We start from the raw sequence: 22116 nt of genomic DNA, 5'->3' as shown, positions 1-22116 counted from the left end.
CATCACAAAGGTTTCCGGTACAACCCCATAGTACCGTTTGGGAAACAGGTTCTATCCCGGAACGTCGGGGAGGGACACCGGGCCTAACGCAGAGGGTTAGGTAGTAAGGTCGAGTCTAACATCTCGCGCCCGTAGGGACAGCAGTTGTACCCTGTAGTACTGGGTGGGGGTACTGGTACCACCCCGGAGTGCCGAGTGGTGGTACCGGTACTACCCCGGAGTACCTGGTGGGAGTACTGGTACCACCCCAGAGTACCGTAGAGGGTTACGGGTACCACCCAGGAGCACCAGGTGGGGGTACCGGTACTACCCCGGAGTACCGATGAGGGTTACGGTTACTACGACGGAGTACCGAGTGGGGGTACCGGTACTACCCCGGAGCGTCGGGAAGGGACGCCAGGCTTAAGCAGGTGCACCAGGTAGGGATACCAGGCCTACCCTGGGGGCTCAGGAAGGGAGGCCAGGTCTAAAGGGCGCGCCCGTAGGGACAAGAGGTGATCTCCGGCGCATCACAAAGTTTTCCGGTACAACCCCATAGTACTGTTGGGGGAACAGGTTCTATCCCGGAACGTCGGGGAGGGACACCGGGCCTAACGCAGAGGGTTAGGTAGTAAGGTCGAGTCTAAAATCGCGCGCCCGTAGGGACAGCAGTTGTACCCTGTAGTACTGGGTGGGGGTACCGGTACCACCCCGGAGTACCGATGAGGGTTACGGGTGCTACCACGGAGTACCGAGTGGGGGTACCGGTACTACCCCGGAGCGTCGGGAAGGGACGCCAGGCTTAAGCATCTGCACCAGGTAGGGATACCAGGCCTACCCTGGGGGCTCAGGAAGGGCGGCCGGGTCTAACAGGAAGCGCCCTTAGGGACAAGAGGTGAACTCCGGCGCATCACAAAGGTTTCCAGTACAACCCCATAGTACTGTTGGGGGAACAGGTTCTATCCCGGAATGTCGGGTAGGCACACCGGGCCTAACGCGGTGGGTCAGATAGAAAGGGCGGGTCTCACCCCGCGCAGCAGTAGGGACAGCAGTTGTACCCTGTAGTAGTGGGTGGGTGTACTGGTACCACTGCGGAGTACCGATGAGGGTTACGGGTACTACCCCGGAGTACCTGGTGGGAGTACTGCTACCACCCCAGAGTACCATAGAGGGTTACGGGTACCACCCAGGAGCACCAGGTGGGGGTACCGGTACTACCCCGGAGCGTCGGGAAGGGACGCCAGGCTTAAGCAGGTGCACCAGGTAGGGATACCAGGCCTACCCTGGGGGGTCAGGAAGGGAGGCCGGGTCTAACAGGGCGCGCCCGTAGGGACAAGAGGTGAACTCCGGCGCATCACAAAGGTTTCCGGTACAACCCCATAGTACTGTTGGGGGAACCGGTTCTATCCCGGAACGTCGGGGAGGGACACCGGGCCTAACGTGGTGAGTGAGATAGAAAGGTCGGGTGTAACCCCGCGCGCCCGTAGGGACAGCAGTTGTACCCTGTAGTAGTGGGTGGGGGTACTGATACCACCGCGGAGTACCGATGAGGGTTATGGATACTACCCCGGAGTACCTGGTGGGAGTACTGGTACCACCCCAGAGTACCGTAGAGGGTTACGGGTACTACCACGGAGTACCGAGTGGGGGTACCGGTACGACCGCGGAGCGTCGGGAAGGGACGCCAGGCTTAAGCAGGTGCACCAGGTAGGGATACCAGGCCTACCCTGGGGACTCAGGATGGAAGGACGTGTCTAACAGGGTGCGCCCGTAGGGACAACAGGTGAACTCCGGCGCATCACAAAGGTTTCCGGTACAACCCCATAGTAATGTTGGGGGAACAGGTTCTATCCCGGAACGTCGGGGAGGGACACCGGGCCTAATGCAGAGGGTCAGGTAGTAAGGGCGAGTCTAACCCCGCGCGCCCGTAGGGACAGCATTTGTACCCTGTAGTACTGGGTGGGGGTACTGGTACCACTTCGGAGTACCGATGAGGGTTACGGGTGCTACCACGGAGTACCGAGTGGGGGTACCGGTACTACCCCGGAGCGTCGGGAAGGGACGCCAGTCTTAAGCAGGTGCACCAGGTAGGGATACCAGGCCTACCCTGGGGGCTCCGGAAGGGAGGCCGGGTCTAAAGGGCGCGCCCGTAGGGACAACAGGTGAACTCCGGCGCATCACAAAGGTTTCCGGTACAACCCCATAGTACTGTTGGGGGAACAGGTTCTATCCCGGAACGTCGGGGAGGGACACCGAGCCTAACGCAGAGGGCTAGGTAGTAAGGTCGAGTCTAACATCGCGCGCCCGTAGCCACAGCATTTGTACCCTGTAGTACTGGGTGGGGGTACCGGTACCACCCCGGAGCACCGATGAGGGTTACGGGTACTACCCTGGAGTACCGAGTGGGGGTACTGGTACCACCCCGAAGTACCATAGAGGGTTACGGGTACCACCCAGGAGCACCAGGTGGGGGTACCGGTACTACCCCGGAGCGTCGGGAAGGGACGCCAGGCTTAAGCAGGTGCACCAGGTAGGGATACCAGGCCTACCCTGGGGGCTCAGGAAGGGAGGCCGGGTCTTACAGGGTGCGCCCGTAGTGACAAGAGGTGAACTCTGGCGCATCACAAATGTTTCCGGTACAACCCCATAGTACTGTTGGGGGACCAGGTTCTATCCCGGAACATCGGGTAGGGACACCGGGCCTAACGTGGTGGGTGAGATAGAAAGGTCGGGTGTAACCCCGCGCGCCCGTAGGGACAGCAGTTGTACCCTGTAGTAGTGGGTGGGGGTACTGATACCACCCCGGAGTACAGATGAGGGTTATGGATACTACCCCGGAGTACCTGGTGGGAGTACTGGTATCACCCCAGAGTACCGATGAGGGTTACGGGTACTACCACGGAGTACCGAGTGGGGGTACCGGTACTACCCCGGAGCGTCGGGAAGGGACGCCAGGCTTAAGCAGGTGCACCAGGTAGGGATACCAGGCCTACCCTGGGAGCTCAGGAAGGGAGGCCGGGTCTAACAGGGCGCGCCCGTAGGGACAACAGGTGAACTCCGGCGCATCACAAAGGTTTCCGGTACAACCCCATAGTACTGTTGGGGGAACAGGTTCTATCCCGGAACGTCGGGGAGGGACACCGGGCCTAACGCGGAGGGTCAGCTACAAAGGGCGAATCTAACATCGCGCGCCCGTAGGGACAGCATTTGTACCCTGTAGTAGTGGGTGGGGGTACTGGTACCACTTCGGAGTACCGATGAGGGTTACGGGTGCTACCCCGGAGTACCTGGTGGGAGTACTGGTACCACCCCGGAGTACCATAGAGGGTTACGGGTACTACCACGGAGTACCGAGTGGGGGTACCGCTACTACCCCGGAGCGTCGGGAAGGGACGCCAGGCTTAAGCAGGTGCACCAGGTAGGGATACCAGGCCTACCCTGGGGGCTCAGGAAGGGAGGCCGGGTCTAAAGGGCGCGCCCGTAGGGACAACAGGTGAACTCCGACGCATCACAAAGGTTTCCGGTACAACCCCATAGTAATGTTGGGGGAACAGGTTCTATCCCAGAACGTCGGGGAGGGACACCGGGCCTAACGCAGAGGGTCAGGTAGTAAGGGCGAGTCTAACCCCGCGCGCCCGTAGGGACAGCATTTGTACCCTGTAGTACTGGGTGGGGGTACTGGTACCACTTCGGAGTACCGATGAGGGTTACGGGTGCTACCACGGAGTACCGAGTGGGGGTACCGGTACTACCCCGGAGCGTCGGGAAGGGACGCCAGGCTTAAGCAGGTGCACCAGGTAGGGATACCAGGCCTACCCTGGGGGCTCAGGAAGGGAGGCCGGGTCTAACAGGGCGCGCCCGTATGGGCAAGAGGTGAACTCCGGCGCATCACAAAGGTTTCCGGTACAACCCCATAGTACTGTTGGGGGAACAGGTTCTATCCCGGAACGTCGGGGAGGGACACCGGGCCTAACGTGGTGGGTGAGATAGAAAGGTCGGGTGTAACCCCGCGCGCCCGTAGGGACAGCAGTTGTACCCTGTAGTAGTGGGTGGGGGTACCGGTACCACCCCGGAGTACCGATGAGGGTTACGGGTACTACCCCGGAGTACCTGGTGGGAGTACTGCTACCACCCCAGAGTACCGTAGAGGGTTACGGGTACCACCCAGGAGCACCAGGTGGGGGTACCGGTACTACCCCGGAGCGTCGGGAAGGGACGCCAGGCTTAAGCAGGTGCACCAGGTAGGGATACCAGGCCTACCCTGGGGGCTCAGGAAGGGAGGCCGGGTCTAACAGGGCGCGCCCGTAGGGACAAGAGGTGAACTCCGGCGCATCACAAATGTTTCCGGTACAACCCCATAGTACTGTTTGGGGACCAGGTTCTATCCCGGAACATCGACGAGGGACACCGGGCCTAACGTGGTGGGTGAGATAGAAAGGTCGGGTGTAACCCCGCGCGCCCGTAGGGACAGCAGTTGTACCCTGTAGTAGTGGGTGGGGGTACTGATACCACCGCGGAGTACCGATGAGGGTTATGGGTACTACCCCGGAGTACCTGGTGGGAGTACTGGTACCACCCCAGAGTACCGATGAGGGTTACGGGTACTACCACGGAGTACCGAGTGGGGGTACCGGTACTACCCCGGAGCGTCGGGAAGGGACGCCAGGCTTAAGCAGGTGCACCAGGTAGGGATACCAGGCCTACCCTGGGGGCTCAGGAAGGGAGGCCGGGTCTAACAGGGCGCTCCCATAGGGACAACAGGTGAACTCCAGCGCATCACAAAGACTTCCGGTACAACCCCATAGTACTGTTGGGGGAACAGGTTCTATCCCGGAACGTCGGGGAGGGACACCGGGCCTAATGCAGAGGGTCAGGTAGTAAGGGCGAGTCTAACCCCGCGCGCCCGTAGGGACAGCAGTTGTACCCTGTAGTACTGGGTGGGGGTACTGGTACCACCCCGGAGTGCCGAGTGGTGGTACCGGTACTACCCCGGAGCGCCGGTTGCGGGTACTGGTACCACCCCGGAGTACCGATGAGGGTTACGGGTACTACCACGGTGTACCGTTTGGGGGTACCGGTACTACCCCGAAGTACCGATGAGGATTACGGTTACTACGACGGAGTACCGAGTGGGGGTACCGGTACTACCCCGGAGCGTCGGGAAGGGACGCCAGGCTTAAGCAGGTGCACCAGGTAGGGATACCAGGCCTACCCTGGGGGCTCAGGAAGGGAGGCCGGGTCTAAAGGGTGCACCCGTAGGGACAAGAGGTGAACTCCGGCGCATCACAAAGTTTTCCGGTACAAGCCCATAGTAATGTTGGGGGAACAGGTTCTATCCCGGAACATCGGGGAGGGACACCGGGCCTAATGCAGAGGGTCAGGTAGTAAGGGCGAGTCTAACCCCGCGCGCCCGTAGGGACAGCATTTGTACCCTGTAGTACTGGGTGGGGGTACTGGTACCACCCCGGAGTGCCGAGTGGTGGTACCGGTACTACCCCGGAGTACCGGGTGGGAGTACTGGTACCACCCCAGAGTACCGTAGAGGGTTACGGGTACCACCCAGGAGCACCAGGTGGGGGTACCGGTACTACCCCGGAGTACCGATGAGGGTTACGGTTACTACAACGGAGTACCGAGTGGGGGTACCGGTACTAACCCGGAGCGTCGGGAAGGGACGCCAGGCTTAAGCAGGTGCACCAGGTAGGGATACCAGGCCTACCCTGGGGGCTCAGGAAGGGAGGCCGGGTCTAACAGGGCGCGCCCGTAGGGACAAGAGGTGAACTCCGGCGCCTCACAAAGGTTTCCGGTACAACCCCATAGTACTGTTGGGGGAACAGGTTCTATCCCGGAACGTCGGGGAGGGACACCGGGCCTAACGTGGTGGGTGAGATAGAAAGGTCGGGTGTAACCCCGCGCGCCCGTAGGGACAGCAGTTGTACCCTGTAGTAGTGGGTGGGGGTACTGGTACCACCCCGGAGTACCATAGAGGGTTACGGTTACTACGACGGAGTACCGAGTGGGGGTACCGGTACTACCGCGGAGCGTCGGGAAGGGACGCCAGGCTTAAGCAGGTGCACCAGGTAGGGATACCAGGCCTACCCTGGGGGCTCAGGAAGGGAGGCCGGGTCTAACAGGGCGCGCCCGTAGGGACAAGAGGTGAACTCCGTCGCATCACAAAGGTTTCCGGTACAACCCCATAGTACTGTTGGGGGAACAGGTTCTATCCCGGAACGTCGGGGAGGGACACCGGGCCTAATGCAGAGGGTTAGGTAGTAAGGGCGAGTCTAACATCGCGCGCCCGTAGGGACAGCAGTTGTAACCTGTAGTACTGGGTGGGGGTACTGGTACCACCCCGGAGTACCGATGAGGGTTATGGGTACTACCCCGGAGTACCTGGTGGGAGTACTGGTACCACCCCAGAGTACCGATGAGGGTTACGGGTACTACCACGGAGTACCGAGTGGGTGTACCGGTACTACCCCGGAGCGTCGGGAAGGGACGCCAGGCTTAAGCAGGTGCACCAGGGAGGGATACCAGGCATACCCTGCGGGCTCAGGAAGGGAGGCCGGGTCTAACAGGGCGCGCCCGTTGGGACAACAGGTGAACTCCGGCGCATCACAAAGGTTTCCGGTACAACCCCATAGTACTGTTGGGGGAACAGGTTCTATCCCGGAACGTCGGGGAGGGACACCGGGCCTAACGTGGTGAGTGAGATAGAAAGGTCGGGTGTAACCCCGCGCGCCCGTAGGGACAGCAGTTGTACCCTGTAGTAGTGGGTGGGGGTACTGGTACCACCCCGGAGTACCGATGAGGGTTATGGGTACTACCCCGGAGTACCTGGTGGGAGTACTGGTACCACCCCAGAGTACCGATGAGGGTTACGGGTACTAGCACGGAGTACCGAGTGGGGGTACCGGTACTACCGCGGAGCGTCGGGAAGGGACGCCAGGCTTAAGCAGGTGCACCAGGTAGGGATACCAGGCCTACCCTGGGGGCTCAGGAAGGGAGGCCGGGTCTAAAGGGCGCGCCCGTAGGGACAACAGGTGAACTCCGGCGCATCACAAAGGTTTCCGGTACAACCCCATACTACTGTTGGGGGAACAGGTTCTATCCCGGAACGTCGGGGAGGGACACCGGGCCTAACGCAGAGGGTTAGGTAGTAAGGTCGAGTCTAACATCTTGCGCCCGTAGGGTCAGCAGTTGTACCCTGTAGTACTGGGAGGGGGTACTGGTACCACCCCGGAGTGCCGAGTGGTGGTACCGGTACTACTCCGGAGTACCTGGTGGGAGTACTGGTACCACCCCAGAGTACTGTAGAGGGTTACGGGTACCACCCAGGAGCACCAGGTGGGGGTACCGGTACTACCCCGGAGTACCGATGAGGGTTACGGTTACTACGACGGAGTACCGAGTGGGGGTGCCGGTACTACCCCGGAGCGTCGGGAAGGGACGCCAGGCTTAAGCAGGTGCACCAGATAGGGATGCCAGGCCTACCCTGGGGGCTCAGGAAGGGAGGCCGGGTCTAACAGGGCGCGCCCGTAGGGACAACAGGTGAACTCCGGCGCATCACAAAGGTTTCCGGTACAACCCCATAGTACTGTTGGGGGACCAGGTTCTATCCCGGAACGTCGGGGAGGGACACCGGGCCTAACGTGGTGGGTGAGATAGAAAGGTCGGGTGTAACCCCGCGCGCCCATAGGGACAGCAGTTGTACCCTGTAGTAGTGGGTGGGGGTACCGGTACCACCCCGGAATACCGATGAGGGTTACGGGTACTACCCCGGAGTACCTGGTGGGAGTACTGGTACCAGCCCGGAGTACCATAGAGGGTTACGGGTACTACCACGGAGTACCGAGTGGGGGTAGCGGTACTACCCCAGAGCGTCGGGAAGGGACGCCAGGCTTAAGCAGGTGCACCAGGTAGGGATACCAGGCCTACCCTGGGGGCTCAGGAAGGGAGGCCGGGTCTAACAGGGCGCGCCCGTAGGGACAACAGGTGAACTCCGGCGCATCACAAAGGTTTCCGGTACAACCCCATAGTACTGTTGGGGGAACCGGTTCTATCCCGGAACGTCGGGTAGGGACACCGGGCCTAACGTGGTGAGTGAGATAGAAAGGTCGGGTGTAACCCCGCGCGCCCGTAGGGACAGCAGTTGTACCCTGTAGTAGTGGGTGGGGGTACTGGTACCACCCCGGAGTACCGATGAGGGTTATGGGTACTACCCCGGAGTACCTGGTGGGAGTACTGTTACCACCCCGGAGTACCGATGAGGGTTACGGGTACTACCACGGAGTACCGAGTGGGGGTACCGGTACTACCCCGGAGCGTCGGGAAGGGACGCCAGGCTTAAGCAGGTGCACCAGGTAGGGATACCAGGCCTACCCTGGGGGCTCAGGAAGGGAGGCCGGGTCTAACAGGGCGCGCCCGTAGGGACAAGAGGTGATCTCCGGCGCATCACAAAGGTTTCCGGTACAACCCCATAGTACTGTTGGGGGAACAGGTTCTATCCCGGAACGTCGGGGAGGGACACCGGGCATAATGGAGAGGGTTAGGTAGTAAGGGCGAGTCAAACATCGCGCGCCCGTAGGGACAGCAGTTGTACCCTGTAGTACTGGGTGGGGGTACTGGTACCACCCCGGAGTACCGATGAGGGTTATGGATACTACCACGGAGTACCGATTGGGGGTACCGGTACTACCCCGGAGTACCGATGAGGATTACGGTTACTACGACGGAGTACCGAGTGGGGGTACCGGTACTACCCCGGAGCGTCGGGAAGGGATGCCAGGCTTAAGCAGGTGCACCAGGTAGGGATACCAGGCCTACCCTGGGGGCTCAGGAAGGGACGCCGGGTCTAACAGGGCGCGCCCGTAGGGACAAGAGGTGAACTCCGGCGCATCACAAAGGTTTCCGGTACAACCCCATAGTACTGTTGGGGGAACAGGTTCTATCCCGGAACGTCGGGGAGGGACACCGGGCCTAACGCGGAGGGTCAGGTAGAAAGGACGAATCTAACATCGCGCGCCCGTAGGGACAGCATTTGTACCCTGTATTACTGGGTGGGAGTACTGGTACCACTTCGGAGTACCGATGAGGGTTACGGGTTCTACCCGGGAGTACCTGGTGGAAGTACTGGTACCACCCCGGAGTACCATAGAGCGTTACGGGTACTACCACGGAGTACCGAGTGGGGGTACCGGTACTACCCCGGAGCGTCGGGAAGGGACGCCAGGCTTAAGCAGGTGCACCAGGTAGGGATACCAGGCCTACCCTGGGGGCTCAGGAAGGGAGGCCGGGTCTAAAGGGCGCGCCCGTAGGGACAACAGGTGAACTCCGGGGCATCACAAAGGTTTCCGGTACAACCCCATAGTACTGTTGGGGGAACAGGTTCTATCCCGGAACGTCGGGGAGGGACACCGGGCCTAACGCAGAGGGTTAGGTAGTAAGGTCGAGTCTAACATCTCGCGCCCGTAGGGTCAGCAGTTGTACCCTGTAGTACTGGGAGGGGGTACTGGTACCACCCCGGAGTGCCGAGTGGTGGTACCGGTACTACCCCGGAGTACCTGGTGGGAGTACTGGTACCACCCCAGAGTACCGTAGAGGGTTACGGGTGCTACCACGGAGTACCGAGTGGGGGTACCGGTACTACCCCGGAGCGTCGGGAAGGGACGCCAGGCTTAAGCAGGTGCACCAGGTAGGGATACCAGGCCTACCCTGGGGGCTCAGGAAGGGAGGCCGGGTCTAACAGGGCGCGCCCATAGGGACAACAGGTGAACTCCGGCGCATCACAAAGGTTTCCGGTACAACCCCATAGTAATGTTGGGGGAACCGGTTCTATCCCGGAACGTCGGGGAGGGACACCGGGCCTAACGTGGTGGGTGAGATAGAAAGGTCGGGTGTAACCCCGCGCGCCCGTAGGGACAGCAGTTGTACCCTGTAGTACTGGGTGGGGGTACTGGTACCACCCCGGAGTACCGATGAGGGTTACGGGTACTACCCCGGAGTACCTGGTGGGAGTACTGCTACCACCCCAGAGTACCGTAGAGGGTTACGGGTACCACCCAGGAGCACCAGGTGGGGGTACCGGTACTACCCCGGAGCGTCGGGAAGGGACGCCAGGCTTAAGCAGGTGCACCAGGTAGGGATACCAGGCCTACCCTGGGGGCTCAGGAAGGGAGGCCGGGTCTAACAGGGCGCGCCCGTAGGGACAAGAGGTGAACTCCGGCGCATCACAAAGGTTTCCGGTACAACCCCATAGTACTGTTTGGGGACCAGGTTCTATCCCGGAACGTCGGGGAGGGACACCGGGCCTAACGTGGTGGGTGAGATAGAAAGGTCGGGTGTAACCCCGCGCGCCCGTAGGGACAGCAGTTGTACCCTGTAGTAGTGGGTGGGGGTACCGGTACCACCCCGGAGTACCGATGAGGGTTACGGGTACTACCCCGGAGTACCTGGTGGGAGTACTGCTACCACCCCAGAGTACCGTAGAGGGTTACGGGTACCACCCAGGAGCACCAGGTGGGGGTACCGGTACTACCCCGGAGCATCGGGAAGGGACGCCAGGCTTAAGCAGGTGCACCAGGTAGGGATACCAGGCCTACCCTGGGGGCTCAGGAAGGGAGGCCGGGTCTAACAGGGCGCGCCCGTAGGGACAAGAGGTGAACTCCGGCGCATCACAAATGTTTCCGGTACAACCCCATAGTACTGTTTGGGGACCAGGTTCTATCCCGGAACATCGACGAGGGACACCGGGCCTAACGTGGTGGGTGAGATAGAAAGGTCGGGTGTAACCCCGCGCGCCCGTAGGGACAGCAGTTGTACCCTGTAGTAGTGGGTGGGGGTACTGATACCACCGCGGAGTACCGATGAGGGTTATGGGTACTACCCCGGAGTACCTGGTGGGAGTACTGGTACCACCCCAGAGTACCGATGAGGGTTACGGGTACTACCACGGAGTACCGAGTGGGGGTACCGGTACTACCCCGGAGCGTCGGGAAGGGACGCCAGGCTTAAGCAGGTGCACCAGGTAGGGATACCAGGCCTACCCTGGGGGCTCAGGAAGGGAGGCCGGGTCTAACAGGGCGCTCCCATAGGGACAACAGGTGAACTCCAGCGCATCACAAAGACTTCCGGTACAACCCCATAGTACTGTTGGGGGAACAGGTTCTATCCCGGAACGTCGGGGAGGGACACCGGGCCTAATGCAGAGGGTCAGGTAGTAAGGGCGAGTCTAACCCCGCGCGCCCGTAGGGACAGCAGTTGTACCCTGTAGTACTGGGTGGGGGTACTGGTACCACCCCGGAGTGCCGAGTGGTGGTACCGGTACTACCCCGGAGCGCCGGTTGCGGGTACTGGTACCACCCCGGAGTACCGATGAGGGTTACGGGTACTACCACGGTGTACCGTTTGGGGGTACCGGTACTACCCCGAAGTACCGATGAGGATTACGGTTACTACGACGGAGTACCGAGTGGGGGTACCGGTACTACCCCGGAGCGTCGGGAAGGGACGCCAGGCTTAAGCAGGTGCACCAGGTAGGGATACCAGGCCTACCCTGGGGGCTCAGGAAGGGAGGCCGGGTCTAAAGGGTGCACCCGTAGGGACAAGAGGTGAACTCCGGCGCATCACAAAGTTTTCCGGTACAAGCCCATAGTAATGTTGGGGGAACAGGTTCTATCCCGGAACATCGGGGAGGGACACCGGGCCTAATGCAGAGGGTCAGGTAGTAAGGGCGAGTCTAACCCCGCGCGCCCGTAGGGACAGCATTTGTACCCTGTAGTACTGGGTGGGGGTACTGGTACCACCCCGGAGTGCCGAGTGGTGGTACCGGTACTACCCCGGAGTACCGGGTGGGAGTACTGGTACCACCCCAGAGTACCGTAGAGGGTTACGGGTACCACCCAGGAGCACCAGGTGGGGGTACCGGTACTACCCCGGAGTACCGATGAGGGTTACGGTTACTACGACGGAGTACCGAGTGGGGGTACCGGTACTAACCCGGAGCGTCGGGAAGGGACGCCAGGCTTAAGCAGGTGCACCAGGTAGGGATACCAGGCCTACCCTGGGGGCTCAGGAAGGGAGGCCGGGTCTAACAGGGCGCGCCCGTAGGGACAAGAGGTGAACTCCGGCGCATCACAAAGGTTTCCGGTACAACCCCATAGTACTGTTGGGGGAACAGGTTCTATCCCGGAACGTCGGGGAGGGACACCGGGCCTAACGTGGTGGGTGAGATAGAAAGGTCGGGTGTAACCCCGCGCGCCCGTAGGGACAGCAGTTGTACCCTGTAGTAGTGGGTGGGGGTACTGGTACCACCCCGGAGTACCATAGAGGGTTACGGTTACTACGACGGAGTACCGAGTGGGGGTACCGGTACTACCGCGGAGCGTCGGGAAGGGACGCCAGGCTTAAGCAGGTGCACCAGGTAGGGATACCAGGCCTACCCTGGGGGCTCAGGAAGGGAGGCCGGGTCTAACAGGGCGCGCCCGTAGGGACAAGAGGTGAACTCCGTCGCATCACAAAGGTTTCCGGTACAACCCCATAGTACTGTTGGGGGAACAGGTTCTATCCCGGAACGTCGGGGAGGGACACCGGGCCTAATGCAGAGGGTTAGGTAGTAAGGGCGAGTCTAACATCGCGCGCCCGTAGGGACAGCAGTTGTAACCTGTAGTACTGGGTGGGGGTACTGGTACCACCCCGGAGTACCGATGAGGGTTATGGGTACTACCCCGGAGTACCTGGTGGGAGTACTGGTACCACCCCAGAGTACCGATGAGGGTTACGGGTACTACCACGGAGTACCGAGTGGGTGTACCGGTACTACCCCGGAGCGTCGGGAAGGGACGCCAGGCTTAAGCAGGTGCACCAGGGAGGGATACCAGGCATACCCTGCGGGCTCAGGAAGGGAGGCCGGGTCTAACAGGGCGCGCCCGTTGGGACAACAGGTGAACTCCGGCGCATCACAAAGGTTTCCGGTACAACCCCATAGTACTGTTGGGGGAACAGGTTCTATCCCGGAACGTCGGGGAGGGACACCGGGCCTAACGTGGTGAGTGAGATAGAAAGGTCGGGTGTAACCCCGCGCGCCCGTAGGGACAGCAGTTGTACCCTGTAGTAGTGGGTGGGGGTACTGGTACCACCCCGGAGTACCGATGAGGGTTATGGGTACTACCCCGGAGTACCTGGTGGGAGTACTGGTACCACCCCAGAGTACCGATGAGGGTTACGGGTACTAGCACGGAGTACCGAGTGGGGGTACCGGTACTACCGCGGAGCGTCGGGAAGGGACGCCAGGCTTAAGCAGGTGCACCAGGTAGGGATACCAGGCCTACCCTGGGGGCTCAGGAAGGGAGGCCGGGTCTAAAGGGCGCGCCCGTAGGGACAACAGGTGAACTCCGGCGCATCACAAAGGTTTCCGGTACAACCCCATACTACTGTTGGGGGAACAGGTTCTATCCCGGAACGTCGGGGAGGGACACCGGGCCTAACGCAGAGGGTTAGGTAGTAAGGTCGAGTCTAACATCTTGCGCCCGTAGGGTCAGCAGTTGTACCCTGTAGTACTGGGAGGGGGTACTGGTACCACCCCGGAGTGCCGAGTGGTGGTACCGGTACTACTCCGGAGTACCTGGTGGGAGTACTGGTACCACCCCAGAGTACTGTAGAGGGTTACGGGTACCACCCAGGAGCACCAGGTGGGGGTACCGGTACTACCCCGGAGTACCGATGAGGGTTACGGTTACTACGACGGAGTACCGAGTGGGGGTGCCGGTACTACCCCGGAGCGTCGGGAAGGGACGCCAGGCTTAAGCAGGTGCACCAGATAGGGATGCCAGGCCTACCCTGGGGGCTCAGGAAGGGAGGCCGGGTCTAACAGGGCGCGCCCGTAGGGACAACAGGTGAACTCCGGCGCATCACAAAGGTTTCCGGTACAACCCCATAGTACTGTTGGGGGACCAGGTTCTATCCCGGAACGTCGGGGAGGGACACCGGGCCTAACGTGGTGGGTGAGATAGAAAGGTCGGGTGTAACCCCGCGCGCCCATAGGGACAGCAGTTGTACCCTGTAGTAGTGGGTGGGGGTACCGGTACCACCCCGGAATACCGATGAGGGTTACGGGTACTACCCCGGAGTACCTGGTGGGAGTACTGGTACCAGCCCGGAGTACCATAGAGGGTTACGGGTACTACCACGGAGTACCGAGTGGGGGTAGCGGTACTACCCCAGAGCGTCGGGAAGGGACGCCAGGCTTAAGCAGGTGCACCAGGTAGGGATACCAGGCCTACCCTGGGGGCTCAGGAAGGGAGGCCGGGTCTAACAGGGCGCGCCCGTAGGGACAACAGGTGAACTCCGGCGCATCACAAAGGTTTCCGGTACAACCCCATAGTACTGTTGGGGGAACCGGTTCTATCCCGGAACGTCGGGTAGGGACACCGGGCCTAACGTGGTGAGTGAGATAGAAAGGTCGGGTGTAACCCCGCGCGCCCGTAGGGACAGCAGTTGTACCCTGTAGTAGTGGGTGGGGGTACTGGTACCACCCCGGAGTACCGATGAGGGTTATGGGTACTACCCCGGAGTACCTGGTGGGAGTACTGTTACCACCCCGGAGTACCGATGAGGGTTACGGGTACTACCACGGAGTACCGAGTGGGGGTACCGGTACTACCCCGGAGCGTCGGGAAGGGACGCCAGGCTTAAGCAGGTGCACCAGGTAGGGATACCAGGCCTACCCTGGGGGCTCAGGAAGGGAGGCCGGGTCTAACAGGGCGCGCCCGTAGGGACAAGAGGTGATCTCCGGCGCATCACAAAGGTTTCCGGTACAACCCCATAGTACTGTTGGGGGAACAGGTTCTATCCCGGAACGTCGGGGAGGGACACCGGGCATAATGGAGAGGGTTAGGTAGTAAGGGCGAGTCAAACATCGCGCGCCCGTAGGGACAGCAGTTGTACCCTGTAGTACTGGGTGGGGGTACTGGTACCACCCCGGAGTACCGATGAGGGTTATGGATACTACCACGGAGTACCGATTGGGGGTACCGGTACTACCCCGGAGTACCGATGAGGATTACGGTTACTACGACGGAGTACCGAGTGGGGGTACCGGTACTACCCCGGAGCGTCGGGAAGGGATGCCAGGCTTAAGCAGGTGCACCAGGTAGGGATACCAGGCCTACCCTGGGGGCTCAGGAAGGGACGCCGGGTCTAACAGGGCGCGCCCGTAGGGACAAGAGGTGAACTCCGGCGCATCACAAAGGTTTCCGGTACAACCCCATAGTACTGTTGGGGGAACAGGTTCTATCCCGGAACGTCGGGGAGGGACACCGGGCCTAACGCGGAGGGTCAGGTAGAAAGGACGAATCTAACATCGCGCGCCCGTAGGGACAGCATTTGTACCCTGTATTACTGGGTGGGAGTACTGGTACCACTTCGGAGTACCGATGAGGGTTACGGGTTCTACCCGGGAGTACCTGGTGGAAGTACTGGTACCACCCCGGAGTACCATAGAGCGTTACGGGTACTACCACGGAGTACCGAGTGGGGGTACCGGTACTACCCCGGAGCGTCGGGAAGGGACGCCAGGCTTAAGCAGGTGCACCAGGTAGGGATACCAGGCCTACCCTGGGGGCTCAGGAAGGGAGGCCGGGTCTAAAGGGCGCGCCCGTAGGGACAACAGGTGAACTCCGGGGCATCACAAAGGTTTCCGGTACAACCCCATAGTACTGTTGGGGGAACAGGTTCTATCCCGGAACGTCGGGGAGGGACACCGGGCCTAACGCAGAGGGTTAGGTAGTAAGGTCGAGTCTAACATCTCGCGCCCGTAGGGTCAGCAGTTGTACCCTGTAGTACTGGGAGGGGGTACTGGTACCACCCCGGAGTGCCGAGTGGTGGTACCGGTACTACCCCGGAGTACCTGGTGGGAGTACTGGTACCACCCCAGAGTACCGTAGAGGGTTACGGGTGCTACCACGGAGTACCGAGTGGGGGTACCGGTACTACCCCGGAGCGTCGGGAAGGGACGCCAGGCTTAAGCAGGTGCACCAGGTAGGGATACCAGGCCTACCCTGGGGGCTCAGGAAGGGAGGCCGGGTCTAACAGGGCGCGCCCATAGGGACAACAGGTGAACTCCGGCGCATCACAAAGGTTTCCGGTACAACCCCATAGTAATGTTGGGGGAACCGGTTCTATCCCGGAACGTCGGGGAGGGACACCGGGCCTAACGTGGTGGGTGAGATAGAAAGGTCGGGTGTAACCCCGCGCGCCCGTAGGGACAGCAGTTGTACCCTGTAGTACTGGGTGGGGGTACTGGTACCACCCCGGAGTACCGATGAGGGTTACGGGTACTACCCCGGAGTACCTGGTGGGAGTACTGCTACCACCCCAGAGTACCGTAGAGGGTTACGGGTACCACCCAGGAGCACCAGGTGGGGGTACCGGTACTACCCCGGAGCGTCGGGAAGGGACGCCAGGCTTAAGCAGGTGCACCAGGTAGGGATACCAGGCCTACCCTGGGGGCTCAGGAAGGGAGGCCGGGTCTAACAGGGCGCGCCCGTAGGGACAAGAGGTGAACTCCGGCGCATCACAAAGGTTTCCGGTACAACCCCATAGTACTGTTTGGGGACCAGGTTCTATCCCGGAACGTCGGGGAGGGACACCGGGCCTAACGTGGTGGGTGAGATAGAAAGGTCGGGTGTAACCCCGCGCGCCCGTAGGGACAGCAGTTGTACCCTGTAGTAGTGGGTGGGGGTACTGGTACCACCCCGGAGTACCGATGAGGGTTACGGGTACTACCACGGAGTACCGAGTGTGGGTACCGGTACTACCCCGGAGCGTCGGGTAGGGACGCCAGGCTTAAGCAGGAGCACCAGGTAGGGATACCAGGCCTACCCTGGGGGGTCAGGAAGGGAGGCCGGGTCTAAATGGCGCGCCCATAGGGACAACAGGTGAACTCCGGCGCATCACAAAGGTTTCCGGTACAACCCCATAGTACTGTTGGGGGAACAGGTTCTATCCCGGGACGTCGGGGAGTGACACCGGGCCTAACGCAGAGGGTCAGGTAGTAAGGGCGAGTCTAACCCCGCGCGCCCGTAGGGACAGCATTTGTACCCTGTAGTAGTGGGTGGGGGTACTGGTACCACCCCGGAGTACCGATGAGGGTTACGGGTACTACCCCGGAGTACCTGGTGGGAGTACTGCTACCACCCCAGAGTACCGTAGAGGGTTACGGGTACCACCCAGGAGCACCAGGTGGGGGTACCGGTACTACCCCGGAGCGTCGGGAAGGGACGCCAGGCTTAAGCAGGTGCACCAGGTAGGGATACCAGGCCTACCCTGGGGGCTCGGGAAGGGAGGCCGGGTCTAACAGGGCGCGCCCGTAGGGACAACAGGTGAACTCCGGCGCCTCACAAAGGTTTCTGGTACAACCCCATAGTACTGTTGGGGGACCAGGTTCTATCCCGGAACGTCGGGGAGGGACACCGGGCCTAACGTGGTGGGTGAGATAGAAAGGTCGGGTGTAACCCCGCGCGCCCGTAGGGACAGCAGTTGTACCCTGTAGTAGTGGGTGGGGGTACTGGTACCACCCCGGAGTACCGATGAGGGTTACGGGTACTACCCCGGAGTACCTGGTGGGAGTACTGCTACCACCCCAGAGTACCGTAGAGGGTTACGGGTACCACCCAGGAGCACCAGGTGGGGGTACCGGTACTACCCCGGAGTACCGTAGAGGGTTGCGGGTACTACCACGGAGTACCGAGTGGGGGTACCGGTACTACCCCGGAGCGTCGGGAAGGGATGCCAGACTTAAGCAGGTGCACTAGGTAGGGATACCAGGCCTACCCTGGGGGCTCAGGAAGGGAGGCCGGGTCTAACAGGGCGCGCCCGTAGGGACAACAGGTGAACTCCGGCGCATGACAAAGGTTTCCGCTACAACCCCATAGTACTGTTGGGGGAACAGGTTCTATCCCGGAACGTCGGGGAGGGACACCGGGCCTAACGCGGAGGGTCAGGTAGTAAGGGCGAGTCTAACCCCGCGCGCCCGTAGGGACAGCAGTTGTACCCTGTAGTACTGGGTGGGGGTACTGGTACCACTTCGGAGTACCGATGAGGGTTACGGGTGCTACCCCGGAGTACCTGGTGGGAGTACTGGTACCACCCCAGTGTACCGTAGAGGGTTACGGGTACCACCCAGGAGCACCAGGTGGGGGTACCGGTACTACCCCGGAGCGTCGGGAAGGGACGCCAGGCTTAAGCAGGTGCACCAGGTAGGGATACCAGGCCTACCCTGGGGGCTCAGGAAGGGAGGCCGGGTCTAACAGGGCGCGCCCGTAGGGACAACAGGTGAACTCCGGCGCATCACAAAGGTTTCCGGTACAACCCCATAGTACTGTTGGGGGAACAGGTTCTATCCCGGAACGTCGGGGAGGGACACCGGGCATAATGGAGAGGGTTAGGTAGTAAGGGCGAGTCAAACATCGCGCGCCCGTAGGGACAGCAGTTGTACCCTGTAGTACTGGGTGGGGGTACTGGTACCACCCCGGAGTACCGATGAGGGTTATGGATACTACCACGGAGTACCGATTGGGGGTACCGGTACTACCCCGGAGTACCGATGAGGATTACGGTTACTACGACGGAGTACCGAGTGGGGGTACCGGTACTACCCCGGAGCGTCGGGAAGGGATGCCAGGCTTAAGCAGGTGCACCAGGTAGGGATACCAGGCCTACCCTGGGGGCTCAGGAAGGGACGCCGGGTCTAACAGGGCGCGCCCGTAGGGACAAGAGGTGAACTCCGGCGCATCACAAAGGTTTCCGGTACAACCCCATAGTACTGTTGGGGGAACAGGTTCTATCCCGGAACGTCGGGGAGGGACACCGGGCCTAACGCGGAGGGTCAGGTAGAAAGGACGAATCTAACATCGCGCGCCCGTAGGGACAGCATTTGTACCCTGTATTACTGGGTGGGAGTACTGGTACCACTTCGGAGTACCGATGAGGGTTACGGGTGCTACCCGGGAGTACCTGGTGGGACTACTGGTACCACCCCGGAGTACCATAGAGCGTTACGGGTACTACCACGGAGTACCGAGTGGGGGTACCGGTACTACCCCGGAGCGTCGGGAAGGGACGCCAGGCTTAAGCAGGTGCACCAGGTAGGGATACCAGGCCTACCCTGGGGGCTCAGGAAGGGAGGCCGGGTCTAAAGGGCGCGTCCGTAGGGACAACAGGTGAACTCCGGGGCATCACAAAGGTTTCCGGTACAACCCCATAGTACTGTTGGGGGAACAGGTTCTATCCCGGAACGTCGGGGAGGGACACCGGGCCTAACGCAGAGGGTTAGGTAGTAAGGTCGAGTCTAACATCTCGCGCCCGTAGGGTCAGCAGTTGTACCCTGTAGTACTGGGAGGGGGTACTGGTACCACCCCGGAGTGCCGAGTGGTGGTACCGGTACTACCCCGGAGTACCTGGTGGGAGTACTGCTACCACCCCAGAGTACCGTAGAGGGTTACGGGTACTACCCCGGAGTACCTGGTGGGAGTACTGCTACCACCCCAGAGTACCGTAGAGGGTTACGGGTACCACCCAGGAGCACCAGGTGGGGGTACCGGTACTACCCCGGAGCGTCGGGAAGGGACGCCAGGCTTAAGCAGGTGCACCAGGTAGGGATACCAGGCCTACCCTGGGAGCTCAGGAAGGGAGGCCGGGTCTAACAGGGCGCGCCCGTAGGGACAACAGGTGAACTCCGGCGCATCACAAAGGTTTCCGGTACAACCCCATAGTACTGTTGGGGGAACAGGTTCTATCCCGGAACGTCGGGGAGGGACACCGGGCCTAACGCGGAGGGTCAGCTACAAAGGGCGAATCTAACATCGCGCGCCCGTAGGGACAGCATTTGTACCCTGTAGTAGTGGGTGGGGGTACTGGTACCACTTCGGAGTACCGATGAGGGTTACGGGTGCTACCCCGGAGTACCTGGTGGGAGTACTGGTACCACCCCGGAGTACCATAGAGGGTTACGGGTACTACCACGGAGTACCGAGTGGGGGTACCGCTACTACCCCGGAGCGTCGGGAAGGGACGCCAGGCTTAAGCAGGTGCACCAGGTAGGGATACCAGGCCTACCCTGGGGGCTCAGGAAGGGAGGCCGGGTCTAAAGGGCGCGCCCGTAGGGACAACAGGTGAACTCCGACGCATCACAAAGGTTTCCGGTACAACCCCATAGTACTGTTGGGGGAACAGGTTCTATCCCAGAACGTCGGGGAGGGACACCGGGCCTAACGCAGAGGGTCAGGTAGTAAGGGCGAGTCTAACCCCGCGCGCCCGTAGGGACAGCATTTGTACCCTGTAGTACTGGGTGGGGGTACTGGTACCACTTCGGAGTACCGATGAGGGTTACGGGTGCTACCACGGAGTACCGAGTGGGGGTACCGGTACTACCCCGGAGCGTCGGGAAGGGACGCCAGGCTTAAGCAGGTGCACCAGGTAGGGATACCAGGCCTACCCTGGGGGCTCAGGAAGGGAGGCCGGGCCTAACTGGGCGCGCCCGTATGGGCAAGAGGTGAACTCCGGCGCATCACAAAGGTTTCCGGTACAACCCCATAGTACTGTTGGGGGAACAGGTTCTATCCCGGAACGTCGGGGAGGGACACCGGGCCTAACGTGGTGGGTGAGATAGAAAGGTCGGGTGTAACCCCGCGCGCCCGTAGGGACAGCAGTTGTACCCTGTAGTAGTGGGTGGGGGTACCGGTACCACCCCGGAGTACCGATGAGGGTTACGGGTACTACCCCGGAGTACCTGGTGGGAGTACTGCTACCACCCCAGAGTACCGTAGAGGGTTACGGGTACCACCCAGGAGCACCAGGTGGGGGTACCGGTACTACCCCGGAGCGTCGGGAAGGGACGCCAGGCTTAAGCAGGTGCACCAGGTAGGGATACCAGGCCTACCCTGGGGGCTCAGGAAGGGAGGCCGGGTCTAACAGGGCGCGCCCGTAGGGACAAGAGGTGAACTCCGGCGCATCACAAATGTTTCCGGTACAACCCCATAGTACTGTTTGGGGACCAGGTTCTATCCCGGAACATCGACGAGGGACACCGGGCCTAACGTGGTGGGTGAGATAGAAAGGTCGGGTGTAACCCCGCGCGCCCGTAGGGACAGCAGTTGTACCCTGTAGTAGTGGGTGGGGGTACTGATACCACCGCGGAGTACCGATGAGGGTTATGGGTACTACCCCGGAGTACCTGGTGGGAGTACTGGTACCACCCCAGAGTACCGATGAGGGTTACGGGTACTACCACGGAGTACCGAGTGGGGGTACCGGTACTACCCCGGAGCGTCGGGAAGGGACGCCAGGCTTAAGCAGGTGCACCAGGTAGGGATACCAGGCCTACCCTGGGGGCTCAGGAAGGGAGGCCGGGTCTAACAGGGCGCTCCCATAGGGACAACAGGTGAACTCCAGCGCATCACAAAGACTTCCGGTACAACCCCATAGTACTGTTGGGGGAACAGGTTCTATCCCGGAACGTCGGGGAGGGACACCGGGCCTAATGCAGAGGGTCAGGTAGTAAGGGCGAGTCTAACCCCGCGCGCCCGTAGGGACAGCAGTTGTACCCTGTAGTACTGGGTGGGGGTACTGGTACCACCCCGGAGTGCCGAGTGGTGGTACCGGTACTACCCCGGAGCGCCGGTTGCGGGTACTGGTACCACCCCGGAGTACCGATGAGGGTTACGGGTACTACCACGGTGTACCGTTTGGGGGTACCGGTACTACCCCGAAGTACCGATGAGGATTACGGTTACTACGACGGAGTACCGAGTGGGGGTACCGGTACTACCCCGGAGCGTCGGGAAGGGACGCCAGGCTTAAGCAGGTGCACCAGGTAGGGATACCAGGCCTACCCTGGGGGCTCAGGAAGGGAGGCCGGGTCTAACAGGGCGCTCCCATAGGGACAACAGGTGAACTCCAGCGCATCACAAAGACTTCCGGTACAACCCCATAGTACTGTTGGGGGAACAGGTTCTATCCCGGAACGTCGGGGAGGGACACCGGGCCTAATGCAGAGGGTCAGGTAGTAAGGGCGAGTCTAACCCCGCGCGCCCGTAGGGACAGCAGTTGTACCCTGTAGTACTGGGTGGGGGTACTGGTACC

The sequence above is a fragment of the Haliaeetus albicilla genome, chromosome 12, assembly GCF_947461875.1.
Source record: "Haliaeetus albicilla chromosome 12, bHalAlb1.1, whole genome shotgun sequence".
NCBI lineage: Eukaryota > Metazoa > Chordata > Aves > Accipitriformes > Accipitridae > Haliaeetus > Haliaeetus albicilla.
The sequence above is the reverse complement of the archived record's forward strand: the minus strand, read 5'-3'. Positions refer to the sequence as shown.